Genomic DNA, 19,825 nt, shown 5'->3' with positions numbered 1-19,825 from the left:
GCTATCACGTTAGCCCCGTAGCTAAGTTAGCTTCTATTTTTTTAGCTTCGCCAAGCTGAAAATTATTAACCGTGTATTTACATGTTCATGGTTTAATAGTATTGTTGATCTTCTGTCTATCCTTCCAGTCAGGTTTTTTTTTAAATTTAGTTTCTATCTGCATTTGAGACTGATGCTATCACGTTAGCCCCGTAGCTAAGTTAGCTTCTATTTTTTTAGCTTCGCCAAGCTGAAAATTATTAACCGTGTATTTACATGTTCATGGTTTAATAGTATTGTTGATCTTCTGTCTATCCTTCCAGTCAGGTTTTTTTTTTAATTTAGTTTCTATCTGCATTTGAGACTGATGCTATCACGTTAGCCCCGTAGCTAAGTTAGCTTCTATTTTTTTAGCTTCGCCAAGCTGAAAATTATTAACCGTGTATTTACATGTTCATGGTTTAATAGTATTGTTGATCTTCTGTCTATCCTTCCAGTCAGGTTTTTTTTTAATTTAGTTTCTATCTGCATTTGAGACTGATGCTATCACGTTAGCCCCGTAGCTAAGTTAGCTTCTATTTTTTTTAGCTTCGCCAAGCTGAAAATGATTAACCGTGTATTTACATGTTCATGGTTTAATAGTATTGTTGATCTTCTGTCTATCCTTCCAGTCAGGTTTTTTTTTAAATTTAGTTTCTATCTGCATTTGAGACTGATGCTATCACGTTAGCCCCGTAACTAAGTTAGCTTCTATTTTTTTAGCTTCGCCAAGCTGAAAATTATTAACCGTGTATTTACATGTCCATGGTTTAATAGTATTGTTGATCTTCTGTCTATCCTTCCAGTCAGGTTTTTTTTTTAATTTAGTTTCTATCTGCATTTGAGACTGATGCTATCACGTTAGCCCCGTAGCTAAGTTAGCTTCCATTTTTTTAGCTTCGCCAAGCTGAAAATTATTAACCGTGTATTTACATGTCCATGGTTTAATAGTATTGTTGATCTTCTGTCTATCCTTCCAGTCAGGGTTTTTTTTTTATTTAGTTTCTATCTGCATTTGAGACTGATGCTGTCACGTTAGCCCCGTAGCTAAGTTAGCTTCTATTTTTTTAGCTTCGCCAAGCTGAAAATTATTAACCGTGTATTTACATGTTCATGGTTTAATAGTATTGTTGATCTTCTGTCTATCCTTCCAGTCTGGTTTTTTTTTTAATTTAGTTTCTATCTGCATTTGAGACTGATGCTATCACGTTAGCCCCGTAGCTAAGTTAGCTTCTATTTTTTTAGCTTCGCCAAGCTGAAAATTATTAACCGTGTATTTACATGTCCATGGTTTAATAGTATTGTTGATCTTCTGTCTATCCTTCCAGTCAGGGTTTTTTTTTAATTTAGTTTCTATCTGCATTTGAGACTGATGCTATCACGTTAGCCCCGTAGCTAAGTTAGTTTCTATTTTTTTAGCTTCGCCAAGCTGAAAAATATTAACCGTGTATTTACATGTTCATGGTTTAATAGTATTGTTGATCTTCTGTCTATCCTTCCAGTCAGGGTTTTTATTTATTTAGTTTCTATCTGCATTTGAGACTGATGCTATCACGTTAGCCCCGTAGCTAAGTTAGCTTCTATTTTTTTTTAGCTACGCCAAGCTGAAAATTATTAACCGTGTATTTACATGTTCATGGTTTAATAGTATTGTTGATCTTCTGTCTATCCTTCCAGTCAGGTTTTTTTTTTAAATTTAGTTTTTTTCTGCATTTGAGACTGATGCTATCACGTTAGCCCCGTAGCTAAGTTAGCTTCTATTTTTTTAGCTTCGCCAAGCTGAAAATTATTAACCGTGTATTTACATGTTCATGGTTTAATAGTATTGTTGATCTTCTGTCTATCCTTCCAGTCAGGGTGTTTTTTTTTATTTAGTTTCTATCTGCATTTGAGACTGATGCTATCACGTTAGCCCCATAGCTAAGTTAGCTTCCATTTTTTTAGCTTCGCCAAGCTGAAAATTATTAACCGTGTATTTACATGTTCATGGTTTAATAGTATTGTTGATCTTCTGTCTATCCTTCCAGTCAGGTTTTTTTTTTAAATTTAGTTTCTATCTGCATTTGAGACTGATGCTATCACGTTAGCCCCGTAGCTAAGTTAGCTTCTATTTTTTTTAGCTACGCCAAGCTGAAAATTATTAACCGTGTATTTACATGTTCAGTCACTGTGAATGTCCATTTTGCGTTCTCGACTCTCATTTTCAAGAGGACATAGTATCTGAGGTGGTTTAAAATACAAATCCGTGATCCACAATAGAAAAAGGAGAGTGTGGAATCCAATGAGCCAGCTTGTACCTAAGTTACGGTCAGAGCGAAAACAGATGCGTCCTGCACTGCACTCTAGTCCTTCACTCTCACATTCCTCATCCACGAATCTTTCATTTTTTCGCTCAAATTAATGGGGTAATCGTCGCTTTCTCGGTCCGAATGTCTCTCGCTCCATTGTAAACAAAGCGGAATTGAGAGGAATCCTTTGTCTTGTGACGTCACGCTACTTCCGGTAGGGGCAAAGGTTGTTTTTATCAGATACCAAAAGTTGCGATCTTTATCGTCGTTGTTCTATACCGGGGGTCGGCAACCCGCGGCTCTAGAGCTGCATGCGGCTCTTTAGCGCCGCCCTAGTGGCTCTCTGGAGATTTTTTAAAAAATGTATGAAGAATGGAAAAAGATGAGGGGGGAAAAAAACAATTTTTTTGTTTTAGTATGGTTTCTGTAGGAGGACAAACATGACACAAACCTCCGTAATTGTTATAAATCACACTGTTTATATTAAATATGCTTCACTGATTCAAGTATTTGGCGAGCGCCGTTTTGTCCTACTTATTTTGGCGGTCCTTGAACTCACCGTATAGTCTGTTTACATGCATAACTTTCTCCGACTTTCTAGGACGTGTTTTATGCCACTTCTTTTTCTGTCTCATTTTGTCCACCACACTTTTAACGTTGTACATGAGTGCACAAAGGTGAGTTTTTTTTTATGTTATTGACTTGTGTGAAGTGCTAATCAGACATATTTGGTCACTGCATGACTGCAAGCTAATCGATGCTAACATGCTATTTAGGCTAGCTATATGTACATATTGCATCATTATGCCTAATTTGTAGCTATATTTGAGCTCATTTAGTTTCCTCTAAGTCCTCTTAATTAAATTTACATCTCATGACACATGTAATATGGCTTTTAATTTTTTGCGGCTCCAGACAGATTTGTTTTTGTTTTTTTGGTCCAATATGGCTCTTTCAACATTTTGGGTTGCCGACCCCTGTTCTATACTAAATCCTTCCAGCAAAAATATGGCAATATCGCGAAATGATCAAGTATGACACATAGAATGGATCTGCTATTCCTGTTTAAATAAAAAAAAATTCATTTCAGTAGGCCTTTAAATTCCCTTGGAGGAACATCTGGTCTGGAACGCAACAGTGGCCAAATACTTTTGGCTATATAGTGTCTATGTACACCCCTGTCCTAGTAGATCATGACATATGTGGCGTTGACACGGTGTACAGTATTTAAAACAATGGAAGACAGTAAGGCGACGTCCGTCCATCATGCTGTCTGCAGGGATGCGACTCGAGTGCGGCCCCGCCTCCACCCGCTAACGGACGAGCACAAAGCGGTCACTGCCTTTTAATGCCAATGAAACATTAGCGGCGTGACAGAAAGCACTCGGAAAGTCGCCAGAGAGGAATAGTCGCCACGGAGTGACGCCTCAGTAGCGTTTGTCCCGAGTCCATCTCTGATATATTAGCTGTCAACGCCGCTGTCGCCCCCTTCGCCCCGTCCTTTGATTCCTTCGCCGGCGCTCACTGATAATATCCATCATGCTAACGATGTGTGAATGATCGTGCCCCCGCGGACAACCTCTCCACGCCATGTGACCCCGTCCCCTCTCCGGCCCGCTGAACACCACCTAAATGTGCACACATGTTACTTGCACTGCAGGCCGCGTAGAATGATGGGAATATTTCTTCTGGACTAAAAAAAAATGACAAAAAAATGCTTTAAAGCGGTCGGTTTAGTGTTAATCAGTGTTGGGAAACATACTTTTAAAAAAGTCATTTATTACAGTTACTTTATTTTTCAATAAAGTAATTAAAATTCAAAATTATTCCTTTATTTACTTGAAGTAAGTAATGAAGATTAAAAACCAATTACCAAAAATTCAAAAAATAACTAAAAGCGGTCTTTTTGTCACAATGTGTCGACTTTGTTCTTATAAAATTGGGAACAATTTCTCATATTCTTTCTGTCTGTAATATTGCAATATTTTCTCGTAAAATGTTTACTTTTTTATGTAAAATGATTGCTTTTTAATGCAAAATGGTGACATTTGTCATTTAAAATTCTGACTTGTATCACAATATTGCCAATATTTTTGTTGTTCTTGTACAATAATGAAATGTTTGGAATAAAATGATGACCTTTGTCATAATTTTGCAGAGTAAAATTCTGATTATTATTATAATATTGCCAACATTTTTAAGTTCTCTTATAAAATTGTGACTTTTGTCGAGTAAAATTGTGACTCTTTTCATGAAATTGACACAATTCTAAGCTTTTCTTGTAAAATCGTGACTGTTATTGAGTAAAATTCCAACTTTTATCATAATATTGCACAAATGTTCAGTTTTTCCTGTAAAATTTTGACTTGCGTTGAGTAAAATGACGACTTTTATTATAATACTGCCAACATTCTAAGTTTTTCTTGTGAAATTGTGACCTTTCTTGTGAAATTCCAACTCATTTTTCACAACAAGCTTTTTTATATTTGCATAGTATGTATATATTATTAATGTTGTAAATACAAATCTTTATGTATCTTGAAAGGGTGGTCCTAAAGAGGGATTTTTCAAATTGACTGTGTGTCGGTTTTAAAAGTGCTCCCCCTCTGGTCAACATGTGAAATAACAAGTGTGTGTAAGAAATTGAAATGCGCCCCCTTTGGCCAATTTTTAATTTTTTTTAATTGAAATAAACATGTATATAGAGACATATTGTAATAACTTAAAGTGAATAATGAAGACTAAAAACCACTTACAAAAAATAACTAAAAGCAGTCTTTTTCTCACAATGTGTCGACTTTGTTCTTATAAATTTGGGAACAATTTCTCATATTCTTTCTGTCTGTAATATTGCAATATTTTCTCGTAAAATTTTTACTTTTTTATGTAAAATGATTGCTTTTTAATGCGAAATGGTGACATTTGTCATTTAAAATTCTGACTTGTATCACAATATTGCCAATTTTTTTGTTGTTCTTGTAAAGTGGTGTTATTTTTTGAGTAAATGGATGACTTCATTTTGCCGAGTAAAAGTCTGATTATTGTTATAATATTGCCAAAATGTAAAAGTTTTCTTATAAAATTGTGACTTGTGTCGAGTAAAATTACGACTCTTTTCATAAAATTGACAAAATTCTAAGCTTTTCTTGTAAAATTGCGACTGTTATTGAGTAAAATTCCAACGTTTATCATAATATTGCACAAATGTTCAGTTTTTCTTGTAAAATGTTGACTTGCGTTGAGTAAAATGACGATTTATGTTATAATACTGCCAACAAGTTTTTCTTGTGAAATTGTGACCTTTCTTGTGAAATTCCAACTCATTTTTCACAACAACTCTTTTTTATATTTGCATAGTATGTATATATTATTAATGTTGTGAATACAAATCTTTATACATCTTGAAAGGGTGGTCCTAAAGAGGGATTTTTCAAATTGACTGTGTCGGTTTTAAAAGTGCTCCCCCTCTGGTCAACATGTGAAATAACAAGTGTGTGTAAGAAATTGAAATGCGCCCCCTTTGGCCAATTTTTAATTTTTTTTAATTGAAATAAACATGTATATAGAGACATATTGTAATAACTTAAAGTGAATAATGAAGACTAAAAACCACTTACAAAAAATTCCAAAAAATAACTAAAAGCAGTCTTTTTCTCACAATGTGTCGACTTTGTTCTTATAAAATTGGGAACAATTTCTCATATTCTTTCTGTGTCTGTAATATTGCAATATTTTCTCGTAAAATTTTTACTTTTTTATGTAAAATGATTGCTTTTTAATGCGAAATGGTGACATTTGTCATTTAAAATTCTGACTTGTATCACAATATTGCCAATTTTTTCTGTTGTTCTTGTAAAGTGGTGATATTTTTTGAGTAAATGTATGACTTCTGTCATTTTGCAGAGTAAAAGTCTGATTATTGTTATAATATTGCCAAAATGTAAAAGTTTTCTTATAAAATTGTGACTTTTGTCGAGTAAAATTGCGACTCTTTTCATAAAATTGACAAAATTCTAAGCTTTTCTTGTAAAATTGTGACTGTTATTGAGTACAATTCCAACTTTTATCATAATATTGCACAAATGTTCAGTTTTTCTTGTAAAATTTTGACTTGCGTTGAGTAAAATGCCGACTTTTATTATAATACTGCCAACATTCTAAGTTTTTCTTGTGAAATTGTGACCTTTCTTGTGAAATTCCAACTCATTTTTCACAACAAGCTTTTTTATATTTGCATAGTATGTATATATTATTAATGTTGTAAATACAAATCTTTATATATCTTCAAAGGGTGGTCCTAAAGAGGGATTTTTCAAATTGACTGTGTGTCGGTTTTAAAAGTGCTCCCCCTCTGGTCAACATGTGAAATAACAAGTGTGTGTAAGAAATTGAAATGCGCCCCCTTTGGCCAATTTTTTATTTTTTTTAATAGAAATAAATATGTATATAGAGACATACTGTAATAACTTGAAGTAAATAATGAAGATTAAAAACCAATGACAAAAAATTCAAAAAAATAACTAAAAGCAGTCTTTTTGTCACAATGTGTCGACCTTGTTCTTATAAAATTGGGAACAATTTCTCATATTCTTTCTGTGTCTGTAATCTCGTAAAATGTTTACTTTTTTATGTAAAATGATTGCTTTTTAATGCGAAATGGTGACATTTGTCATTTTAAATTCTGACTTGTATCACAATATTGCCAATTTTTTCTGTTGTTCTTGTAAAGTGGTGTTATTTTTTGAGTAAATGTATGACTTCTGTCATCATTTTGCCGAGTAAAATTCTGATTATTATTATAATATGGGCAAAATGTAAAAGTTTTCTTATAAAATTGTGACTTTTGTCGAGTAAAATTGCGATTCTTTTCAAAAAATTGACAAAATTCTAAGCTTTTCTTGTAAAATTGCGACTGTTATTGAGTAAAATTCCAACTTTTATCATAATATTGCACAAATGTTCAGTTTTTCTTGTAAAATTTTGACTTGCGTTGAGTAAAATGACGACTTTAATTATAATACTGCCAAAATTCTAAGTTTTTCTTGTGAAATTGTGACCTTTTTCTTGTGAAATTCCAACTCGAGTACTAGGGAAATAAAATAATGTCACTTTTTTAAAACTTTCATACATCATATTTTCCGGTAAAAAAAAAAAAAGCTGCACCCACAAAATTTTGGATTTTTTCTCTCTCCATAAGCCGCAGATACGTTGTGAAATGACTTATCTACACAGAAATATTGTATAAATCAGGGGTGCTCATTACGTCGATCGCGAGCTACCGGTCGATCGCGGAGGGTGTGTCAGTCGATCGCCAGCCGGGCATTAAAAAAATAGTCCTAAAAATGAGCGATCATAAATCTTCACTATGACATCACTTTCGTCACTTGATTGACATTCACGGCACCCGAGGGTCTTCTGAGATGACGCTGGCTGCTGCCAGCTCATTAAAACTACCGACAGGAAGGCGAGAAACACTTTTTATTTCAACAGACTCTGGCGCTGTACCTGTCGTCAAAACTCCAAAGACCGACTGCACAGTTGCACAATAAAAGCGCTGCTTCATCCTGCCTGCGCTAACAAAACAAGAGTCTCAGAAAGCTGGCGTGCACAAGCTAGCAAGCTACGGAGTTTTCCGCCAATGTATTTCTTGTAAAGTGTATACAAAGGAGTACGGAATCTGGACAAATAAGATGCCAAAAACCAACCACTTTCATGTGGTATTGGACAGAAAGGAGGACTTTTTTTCTCCTCCATTCGAAAATGCGGACTTTGTCAGCACCACTGTCTGATTCCTATCAATGCAAGTCATCAGAATCAGGTAATACAACAACTTATATTCTTGTCTTCATGAAAGAAAGGAATCTATATGTGTTAAACATGCTTGTATTATCATTAAACACCTTTAACTTGTTAACAATATTAACTATATATGTTAAACATGCTTGTATTATCTTTAAACACCTTTAACTTGTTAACAATATTAACTATATGTGTTAAACATGCTTGTATTATCTTTAAACACCTTTAACTTGTTAACAATATTAACTATATGTATTAAACATTCTTGTATTATCTTTAAACACCTTTAACTTATTAACAATATTAACTATATGTGTTAAACATGCTTGTATTATCATTAAACACCTTTAACTTGTTAACAATATTAACTATATGTGTTAAACATGCTTGCATTATCTTTAAACACCTTTAACTTGTTAACAATATTAACTATATGTATTAAACATTCTTGTATTATCGTTAAACACCTTTAATTTATTAACAATATTAACAATATGTGTTAAACATGCTTGCATTATCATTAAATACCTTTAACTTGTTAACAATATTAACTATATGTGTTAAACATTCTTGTATTATCATTAAACACCTTTAATTTATTAAAAATATTAACTATATGTGTTAAACATGCTTGCATTATCATTAAACACCTTTAACTTCTTAACAAAAACATATATTTCATAAATAATTAAATATAAATTATATATATGAATGAGGTAGATCCCCACGACTTGATCAATTGAAAAGTAGCTCGCCTGCAGAAAAAGTGTGAGCACCCCCGGTATAAATGTTTATTAACATACCCTAAATGTTTCCAAATGGTGCCTGTAACACGGCAGTAAAACGGCTGATCAAACAAAATAGAAGTCATCGTCATGGACCCACTAGCTGCGTAAGATAGCTCTCCAATCAGCTAAACAGACTCAGTAAGTCCACGGTGACGTTTTGGTGAATTTACTGAGGAATTTGTGAAACTGAAACAATACAAAAAGAATGCCAAATTAAGTTAATTATACTAACACAGACACTTGTAAACGTGTTAGCATATTAGCTAATTCTAACGGCGCTCGCTTCATTAGATTACGATGGCAAATACAAATATATATTAAAACACTCCTACAGGCATAACACATGGGACGATTTAGTAAGTATAAACAGTTTTAGTTATATTGTAAAACTTACAAACGTTGCTTGGAGTGATGAATGAAGAATCCGTACGAGTAGAAACGCTATGGACGACTAGAAGACAAAATGCAATTGTACTGCTGGTCCAAAGCTCTAAATGGAAGGACACTGCAGCACCTGCAGTGAGCCAACTCGTCCAAAATATGACCCCATAGCACAAATAATAACACACCTTTTAAGTGTGTTTGCTTGTTTGTTTGTTTTTTAACTAGTTTTTATTATATTCTTATTATATTATCAGCAAAGAAAAATCCATAAATTAGCCGCACTGCTTTATAAGCCACAGAGTTCAAAGTGTAGTATAAAAGTAGCAGTTTTTCGTCTGGACTTTTCCGTATGTATTGAGAAATGTTTTTCATGAGAGAAGAGCAGAACTGGCCCTGGGCGTAGGCGAACCAAGCGGCTGCGTAGGGCCCCGCAGCCATTAGTGGGCCCCCAAGAGTACATGTTTATTTACATTGTTTTAATACTAGTTTATGGATAACCGCACTATGGCCCGCCACTCTGTCCATTAATATTATTTAAGTGTTTGTCTCTGTGGGTCTAGTCTTGGTGCCGATCAGTCTGGCCAACACCCAGTTTGTTGCTTCATTAGTCAGCCTATTTCCTGTGGTCAGTTTGGGTCCAGTGACCTCCGAACCCTATCCTCTGTGTCACTTCAAGTGTGGAGTCTTTCTGACGTCCCTTTCTCTCCGAACTCAGTTTGTAAACGATCAACCTTAAACGATGATTTAGTGTGGCCGAAACGGGACTTAGGCTAAATAATTATTCGTTTAATGAGTTATCCGGCTTAATGTAGACAGGGTGTTAGGGTTCTTGGGACGATCTGTCACTTCACTTCGGTTTGTGTTTCCTCGTTTTGTGTTTAGTTCCTGCCAGCGCTCCTATATGATTTCCATTTCCTGCATGTCTCCTCGAGGATTGACTATGTTAAGAACCTTACATGCACGACTGCTTCCTGCTCTGTTTTTAGTATTAAAAGACTCTTACCTGATCCTGCATCTTGGGGTCACTACTACTGCAGCCATGCGAGTTCCCAACAGTTCTTGTCTTACACTAAAGATTGTGAATGATAGGCAACATTCCAAAAAACCTGCAGTTCTCCTTTAAGCATGCACCAGGAACGTGCTTCCAGGGGAACTAATGATACACACTTATGCAAATGAAACCACAAATGAGCTGCCAACTTGAATTGAGAAAGACTCATGTAGTCTAACCAATAAATCAGCCATCCTAATTGTTTTAATGAGCATTTTATTTCTTCTAGTTCTTCATTTGATTCCTTATCTCCACATCCAAATCAATGTTCAGAAGGTTTTGCATGTCGCCATCCCTTCACACTTCCATGGCTCATACATTTAGTTTGACTTCTCTTGATGGGTTTGAGGTCAAGAGAGCCTTAAAATGAGTGGATCCTGATAAATCTGAAGGTCCTGACAAACTTGAGCCCTTCTTTTTAAAGTCAGCCGTTGATTTTATCGCAGAACTTATGCATATTTTTTTTATATTTCCTTGTCCGGTAATGAGATTCCTAACATATGTAAATCTGCCTTTGTTTTACCTTTGTTGAAATCATAAGATCCCACAGCTGTTAATCAATCGATCAATCAATCAAAGTTTATTTATATAGCCCTTAATCACGAGTGTCTCAAAGGGCTACACAAGCCACAACCACATCCTTGGCTCAGATCCCACATCAGGGCAAGAAAAAACTTAACCCAATGGGATACAATTAGAAACCTTGGAGGAGGCCGCGTATGTGGGTGTCAGAAAAATTGAATTTAAATTATCAAAAAACTTTCCGTTCTGAGTTCTCAATGAACAGACAAGAAGCTGTCTTTGTTGCACCAAGCCAAACGCTTGGAAGATTCCGCTGTGGACGGTGGAATGAGACTGGAGGGGTCATTCATTGTCCTCGAAAACCTGCTCAAGCTGGATCCAGGACGAGCCCAAGCCCGAGGCATCTTCTTCTTTTGTCTTCAATATGACCGAAAACAAGGACTGTTTACATACTTCCCATTCCTGTTGAGAAATGTGTTGTTGCGTAAACATTGAACATCTAAATAAAAGAGGAGACGAAAACCTTCTTCGTCAGAGCGTGGTGCAGGACTGTACGGGGAGTACAGTGGCCATGTCTCTCCTCAATATTGAGTCCAAATTTAATTATGTCTCTGTTTGATTCCTTGCCTTTTGTCTTGTTTAATAGATGTCATCAGTGTTTGAACCTGACAGTGGGGACCCCCCTTCTGGGTGTCAGGTGCAATGGACGTCAAGTGGATCTAGTCAATAGTGTGAGAGTCCAGTCCATAGCAGGGGATCATCTTGAGTGGAGACAAATCACTAGCGCAGAGACGTCCCCAACTGATGCGCAGATGAGTGTTCCACCCCGGGTCCCGACTCTGTGGTCACCTGATAACCTCTCCACGCAGGAGAGGGGGGCAGAGCAGAAAAGAGACGGCAGATCGACTGGTCTCAAAGGGGGGTCTATTTAAAGGCTAGAGTATAGAAATGAGTTTTGAGATGGGACTTAAATGCTTCTACTGAAGTAGCATCTCTAACTGTTACCGGGAGGGCATTCCAGAGTACTGGAGCCCGAATAGAAACCGCTCTACTGTTTTTAATAACTATAGACCCAACTCCAAGTTATGCGGTCTAGCTAAAGTTCTTGAAAAGTTTGTTAGTGAACAACTTTGAGAATTATTGCACATAGTCTCCTTTCTCAACATTCATCAGGTTTTAGAAAGAGACAAACAGTAGCACCATAACCACTGCTATCAAAGTTAGGAATAACAAAATTGAGGCTTTGGATTGCAAGAAATATTATTAGCTCTATTAATCAACCTGTCAAAATTATTTGATACCGTCGACCATATCATTTTGGCAGACAGACTGCACAGGATTGGCGTATCTCAGCATGCTGTAAAGTTGTTTTCTTATTACCAGTTTGCTGGGTCCTCTTCGACTTTATTAAAAGGTGTACCACAGGGTTCCATATTAGGTCCAATGTTGTTGTCAATCGATGTAAATAATCCCTGTGACAATGCTGTTTAATTTTTTTGCAGACGACGCGGTCATACAGTATATTGTTCATCCCCCACTGTAGCGCGAACCCTTGAGCTTTTGCAGTCTGCTTTTGATGTTGTTCAGTCCCATCTGACTCAGCTTAAACTAGTGCTAAATGCAGAGAAATTATGTTATTCTCAAATGGTAAACAACTAGAGATGTTTGATAATGTTTTTTTTTGCTGATATTCCGATATTGTCCAACTCTTAATTACCGATTCCGATATCAACCGATACCCATACATACAGTCGTGGAATTAACACATTATAATGCCTAATTTTGTTGTGATGCCCCGCTGGATGCATTAAACAATTTAACAAGGTTTTCCAAAATAAATCAACTCAAGTTATGGAAAAAAATGCCAACATGGCACTGCCATAAGTTGGTAGAGTGGCCGTGCCAGCAATCGGAGTGTTGCTGGTTACTGGGGTTCAATCCCCACCTTCTATCATCCTAGTCACGTCCGTTGTGTCCTTGGGCAAGACACTTCACCCTTGCTCCTGATGGGTGCTGGTAGCGCCTTGCATGGCAGCTCCCTCCATCAGTGTGTGAATGTGTGTGTGAATGGGTGAATGTGGAAATACTGTCAAAGCGCTTTGAGTACATTGAAGGTAGAAAAACGCTATACAAGTATAACCCATTTTTTTATTTATTTATTACAAAGTGCATTACTTTTTTTTAACATGCCTCAAAACAGCAGCTTGGAATTTGGGACATGCTCTCCCTGAGAGAGCATGAGGTGGTTGAGGTGGGCGAGGTTGAGGTGGGGAGGGTAGGGGGTAGCGGGGGGTGTATATTGTAGTGTCCTGGAAGAGTTAGTGCTGCAAGGGGTTCTGGGTATTTATCCTGTTGTGTTTATGTTGTGTTACGGTGCGGATGTTCTCCCGAAATGTGTTTGTCATTCTTGTTTGGTGTGGGTTCACAGTGTGGCGCATATTTGTAACAGTGTTAAAATTGTTTATACGGTCACCCTCAGTGTGACCTGTATGGCTGTTGACCAAGTATGCATGGCATTCTCTTGTGTGACTGGGCCGGCACGCAAAGGCAGTGCCTTTAAGGTTTATTGGCGCTCTGTACTTCTCCCTACGTCCGTGTACACAGCGGCGTTAAAAAGTCACACATTTTACTTTTTGAAACTGATAATGATAATTTTGAAACCGATACCGATAATTTCCGATATTACATTTTAAAACATTTATCGGCCGATAATATCGACAGTCCAATATTATTGGACATCCCTACAAACAACTGCCATTGAACATTCCAAACATATCAAATTCTTATAGGGCTAAACTTGTAATGGGGAATTTCTATTGATAAGAACTAGTTTTTAAAATCTCACATTGAAAAACTTGTAGCTAAACATAAAATTAAATAGTTTTTTTTCTTTGCAAACTGGTTTTCTCTACACTTTAGGATTCTGTCCATTTCCATGCTTTTGCTAGATTATGGAGACGTGCTTTTTAAGAAAGCACTTACTTGAAAAATCGAAATACTGTATATGACTGTGCCTTACCTTTTTATTACTGGTTGTGGCAACCTTGTCCACCATTGCACTTTGTATGCAACGGCAAACTGTCCATCTTTGTCAGTTCGCAGATTTTCCCAATGGATTGTTTATATATACATCACTTCTTGGGCTGGTTCCCCCTTATTTGTGCTCTTATATGGCGGGGGTTAGCAACCGGCGGCTCTAGAGTCGCATGTGGCTCTTTAGCGCCACCCTAGTGGCTCCCTGGACCTCTGTCAGAGATGTGTGAAAATGGAAAAAGATAAAGAAAAAAACATATTTTTTGTTTTACTATATTTCGGCATTGTACTTGTTTTTACATATTTTTTTGCTGAAACGTTTTATATCTTTTTTGACCTGTCATGTGTTTTTATGTTAATATATGTAAGATTTTTTTTTTAACTGGGGTGTGTGACTGCTGCTATTTTTAGATCCACGAGGGAAATTGTTCAAGGCTTGTTGTATATGTATTGCTGTAAATTTGTTTTGCTGCCCTTTAGGGCAGACGGTTTAAAGACCAGCGTACCCGAAGATCCAGTGCCGGAACATAGTTCACTCCTTGTAGTAAGCATCCCGTCTCCGGCTTCCCTCATCGTACCTGCTCTCTCTGTGCCTTCCCTCTGCCCGTGTCTTATGTCCTCTGTGTTCCCCGCAGTGGTCCCTCTGGTTCCCGTGATCGAGCTTGCCCACGGACTGGACATTCCCAAATCATTTTTTTAGATCTTTAAGATGGAAATTGTAGCTGCCATTATGATGTGCAGTCATGTTTTCTAATGATCGTAAGTCTTCAACTATACAAAGTATATGCGCTTATGGCTGATATACCAGTTACTATGGTAATCTAATTAGTTACTATGCTCATCTAATTAGTTACTATGGTCATCTACGTCACAGCAGCTCAGACGAGGCACCAAGCAGTGTGGGCGGGAAGCGTTTCCACAGACGCGGAAGGAGATTTTCGCGACAAAGTTCTAAAGCAGGGGTGTCCAAAGTGCGGCCCGGGGGCCATTTGCGGCCCGCAGGTAATTTATTAACGGCCCCACGACACATTCTAAAAATACGATGAAAAAAAACAAAAAAAAAACATAAAAAGTGGTATAAAAGAGCAAACAGGTGAAATGTAACAAGAAAATGTTGCATTATTTACTCTAATAACACAAAGCTGCCATGCAGGCTGTTTCTTTCTTTAAAAAATAATAATGAATCAAAATCAATGTCATTATGAATTATTGACCTATTCAAGGCTCCATTTACTTCACATTAAATAGTCCACTTTGAGATATTTTGGGGGGAAAATGTTGCCTATTTTTTGGTTGCCATTTAAAAAACTTTGTTTTTTAAAGAAGGGCCTAAAACGAACAAAGAAAAAACAAAAACAACAATAAAACTTATAATTGACGGATAGATCTGAACTTGATCTTGAGACTATTGTGGTAAAAGTTTAAAAAAAATGTTGGATTTATTTTTTTAAACTTTACTGAGCAGTACCCTTTTGGATCCCCAATAATTTTAGTGGGACTTTTTTTTTTAAGTGTCATTGCTCAAAAAAATAATGAATTAAAATCAATGTTGTTATGAGTTATTGACCTTTTTAAGACTCCAATTATTATATAATCTCAAATATTCCACTTAAAAATTTTATTGGGGGAAAATGTTGCATATTTTTTGGTTGCCATTTAAAAAACAAAGTTTTTTAAAGAAGGGCCTAAAACGAACAAACAAAAACAACAATAAAACTTATAATTGACGGATAGATTTGAAGTTGATCTTGAGACTATTGCGGTAAAAGTTTTTAAAAATGTTGGATTTATTTTTTTAAACTTTACTGAGCAGCAACCTTTTGGATCCCCAATCATTTTAGTGGGACTTTTTTTTTTTAAGTGTCATTGCTCAAAAAAATAATGAATTAAAATCAATGTTGTTATGAGAATTTGACCTTTTTAAGACTCCAATTATTATATAATCTCAAATATTCCACTTAAAATTTTTATTGGGGGAAAATATTGCATATTTTGTGTTTTTTTCCATAAAAAAACACGGTTTTCCTTGACAAAAATGGCATACAACTTAAATCTTTAAAAGCGTTATCTTGACAGATAGACCTAGTGTTGATCTAGAGCTTTAAACCTTGAATAATAATAATAATACTAAATAATGACACATTTGTAATATTTTTTTGACCAAATCCTTTTGGGGTCCCCGGTATCAAGTCTGAGTGGAGGCCTAAATATATTTATATTTTTTATACATATATTGTATTGGTTTTTAAAATAAAAAATATCAAAATGGCCCCTGCTAGCTTTGATTTTTCAGTGTGCGGCCCTCAGTGGAAAAAGTTTGGACACCCCTGTTCTAAAGCTTAGTGATATATCAGATGTATCAGATTGTAGGTGGGTTTATTTTGTACCCTTCGCGTTCATATTTCACTGTTTGTTGCATTTTTGTTGCGTTTCACTTGATTGTAAAATATGTCGATCGAAAGGGGGTGTGACGTTCATATTTTGTCAATATTCAGTGTTTTATCGTACATAGAAAAATGTAAAATTCCATTATGTTTTTTAAGGCGGTCTGACATAATGTTTTTAGTATTCAATCAGACATTATTGTGAGGTTTTGTATTAGTGTTCTTAAAAATAGATATACCGGCCCCCAGACACATTTTTCTCTCTAAATGTGGCCCCCGAGTCAAAATAATTACACCATTCACATAGAGTAGCATACACACTCCAACATTTCGTCAGTTTCAATAAACCTATTGGACTGATTCTTGCCGCCGTACGTAACAAATGAGTTATTTACCTGCACTGTAAAAAAAAAAAATTCTGCAAAAAAACGGTCATCTATTGGCAGCTACGGCTGCCAAACGAAAACCATAAAATTAAAGTAAAACATTGTAAAGCAAATAATGATGAAAAACTTTATATTTACAGAAATTTTCATATTTGCGGAAAAATATCGTAATTTTACAGATTTTTACTAAATTATTATTATTATAATTTTTATTTGTATTTTTTTTAATTTTTTGTCCTGTCCAGCTTCTCAGCTAAATTATTAAGATCAACCACCTTTAATAAAGTGACGATGCAAACAGTTCTGCAGAAAAATACCTTTATATAACAAGCTACATATTTAATGAAAGATAATTACTGTAGTTGTACATGAATTTGAAAGTAATTTAAGAAAACAGAAAATGCTATGAATAATTAATTTGGTATTTTTCTGTAAAAAAAAAAAAGAAATATACATAATTTGTCATTACTGGCATATTACTTAAAATAACAGGCGGACTGTTTATTTACAGATAATGTCTTCAATTCTACAGTTTTATAAACTATTTATAAAAAATAGAAAAATTACAGTAGAAATTTAGTGTAAATTAACCATAAAAATACGATTTTTTTTTTTTTACAGTGTGGTTAAATAAAGGACATTGGTTGATTGAAAAACATAAAATAAATATGAATACTTGCTCATGAAACTGTTTTAGAAATATATTTTCTGTGTGATTACAATGGTTTAAAAATATTTTCTTTAATGCCTCACCTGGACTGGAACTCACTTGAATGCACAATCACTGTAAACCTGCTCAGTGGCCTTGTGGTTAGAGCAGGGGTGTCCAAACTTTTTCCACTGAGGGCCGCACACGGAAAAATGTAAGCATGCGGGGGCCATTTTGATATTTTTTATTTTCAAACCTTAACAAAATATATGGATTTTTTTTTTTTCAACCTTTAGGGCTCCCGGGGACCATAAAGGGTCTCAGTCATTAAACTGTTAAAAATAAGTCAAATTATTATTTTTTTTTAAAATTTAACACTTACAGTAAATCTCTATATCAACTTGAGGTTGATATAAAGTAAAAAAAAACTTAGTTTTTTATAGTTAAACTGAAATATGCAGTATTTAGTAATTAGAGCCCTAAAAGATCAATAATGCAGGACACCATTGATTTTAATTATTTAATATTTTTGAGTAATCACAGTGAAAAGTTGAATAAAATCCTACTAAATATATTTGGGATCCAAAAGGTCCCCCACTCATAAAGTGATACATTTGTATTCGTTTTTTTTTTACTTTTAACACTTAAATTACGAGATCAACTTCAGATATATCTGTCCATTTTACGTTTGAACTATTATTTTGTTTGTATTATGCTCTTTTGTCAAATAAAACTTTGATGTTTTTATATGGCAACCACACAATATATGCAATATTTTTTTCCACATAAAACATTTTAAAGTGATATTTTTTAAGTAATAATTCATTATAACATAGATTTTTAGTCTTCTTTTTTTTTTAGCAATGGCAAAAAAAAGAAAAATAAACAAAGACAAAAGAAAAAAAACAGCCTGCATGGCAGCTTTGTGTCAACATTGCAACTTTTTCTTGTTAGATTTCACTTCATTCCACTTTTTTTAAATGTTTTTGAAAATTTTTGCAGTATTATCAATTTTTGCAATTTTTGCAGAATGTGTAAACAATTAGCTGTGGGCCGCAAATGGCCCCCGGGCCGCACTTTGGACACCCCTGGGTTAGAGAGTTAGAGATCGTTAGGTCGTGAGTTTAAACCCCGGCCGGGTCATACCAAAGACTATAAAAATGGGACCCATTACCTCCCTGCTTGGCACTCAGCATCAATTAGGGGTTAAATGACCAAAATGAGTCTCGAGCGTGGCCACCGCTGCTGCTCACTGCTCCCCTCGCCTCCCAGAGGGTAATTTCACCAAACCTCGTGTGTGTGTGACTATCAGTGGTACTTTAACTTTCACTTTTAAGGCACACACGTGGAAAAGTGCTGGAAAAAGTCGCCAAAGTCATCACGACGAGTCATCAGCTGCTCCGGATAATTCCGTTAAACGCGGTTTTTGATGACACGTTTCTCCCGGCTGTGAAAGCGGGGTGACAAGTGGTGAAAATCGGGCTCGATTAGCTCGCGCCGCGCCGCTCGCTGGCCACCTGAGCTCCCTTAACGAGCCGCGTGCGCCGCACGCCGCCATCCGTCCTCATCAAAAGTAATCGCCCCTTTCTTTAAGCCGTCTTTGCCGCCTGACCTTTTCCGCCGCGCTGAACGCACAAATTATTCTCTTTCTTTCTTTTTCTTTTTCCCGAAGAAAAGCGCCGGTCAATTCCTCGTCGGCCGAGTCATACATCACGTTTGGAGTGAGTATGGATTTCTAATATCTCGCTACAGCGATCAAGATGATGTCATGGTCGCTGAGCGTGTATCAAATACGCTCCTAAAGGGTATGCATAATGGCAACCCAGAGACTATTAATAAAGATAAGCTCATATAATGTGAATTTTGCTCTAAAGTACTGCCGGGGATTATTAGGTAGAGATGGAACGATATTGTTTACTAACCACTACAAAGAATGGAGACCTCCACCAAGCCCGAGCAATCTGAATTTGGATTGACACCAGATTGTAAGGGATAAGGACCGAATTTGGTACTTTTATAAGGTACTAACATAATTTCATTGGTACTTCCAGTTACAGATCCATGTCAAATCAAAGGGTGCCATATAGCGATAATTTTGTTAAATGTACCGTCAGGTCTGGTTACAGACTTGGCAACGAGTCAAGCACTTGGTGGGTAAACAAGCACTCCGAGTGAACGCAGTCTGACTGTCTCTATGTAATGTTGCACTTGGGGCGGTATAGCTCGGTTGGTAGAGCGGCCGTGCCAGCAACTTGAGGGTTTCAGTTTCGATCCCCGCTTCTGACATCCTAGTCACTGCCGTTGTGTCCTTGGGCAAGACACTTTACCCACCTGCTCCCAGTGCCACCCACACTGGTTTAAATGTAACTTAGATATTGGGTTTCACTATGTAAAAGCGCTTTGAGTCACTAGAGAAAAGCGCTATATAAATACAAATCACTTCACTTATCCATGCCAACAAAGCAAGCATGCCTGAAAGAAAGCACTAAGTAGTAAAGCTCCGCGTTTCAAAATGTGCTAGCT

The 19,825-nt window shown here is 36.1% G+C and overlaps 1 long non-coding RNA gene across 1 annotated transcript; it reads left to right on the top strand.

Annotated features, from left to right (window-relative positions):
- The first annotated feature begins 2,871 nt into the window (after positions 1-2,871).
- On the top strand, positions 2,872-15,226 carry LOC133665435 (uncharacterized). The gene is made up of 3 exons (XR_009828744.1): positions 2,872-2,983; positions 14,364-14,427; positions 14,519-15,226. It is a non-coding gene; the product is annotated as an uncharacterized LOC133665435 (long non-coding RNA).
- Positions 15,227-19,825: the final 4,599 nt, after the last annotated feature.

Source organism: Entelurus aequoreus, linkage group LG14 (assembly GCF_033978785.1).
Source record: "Entelurus aequoreus isolate RoL-2023_Sb linkage group LG14, RoL_Eaeq_v1.1, whole genome shotgun sequence".
NCBI classification, from domain to species: Eukaryota; Metazoa; Chordata; class Actinopteri; order Syngnathiformes; family Syngnathidae; genus Entelurus; species Entelurus aequoreus.
Note: the sequence above shows the minus strand (reverse complement) of the source record. Positions and strands in the feature narration are given on the sequence as shown.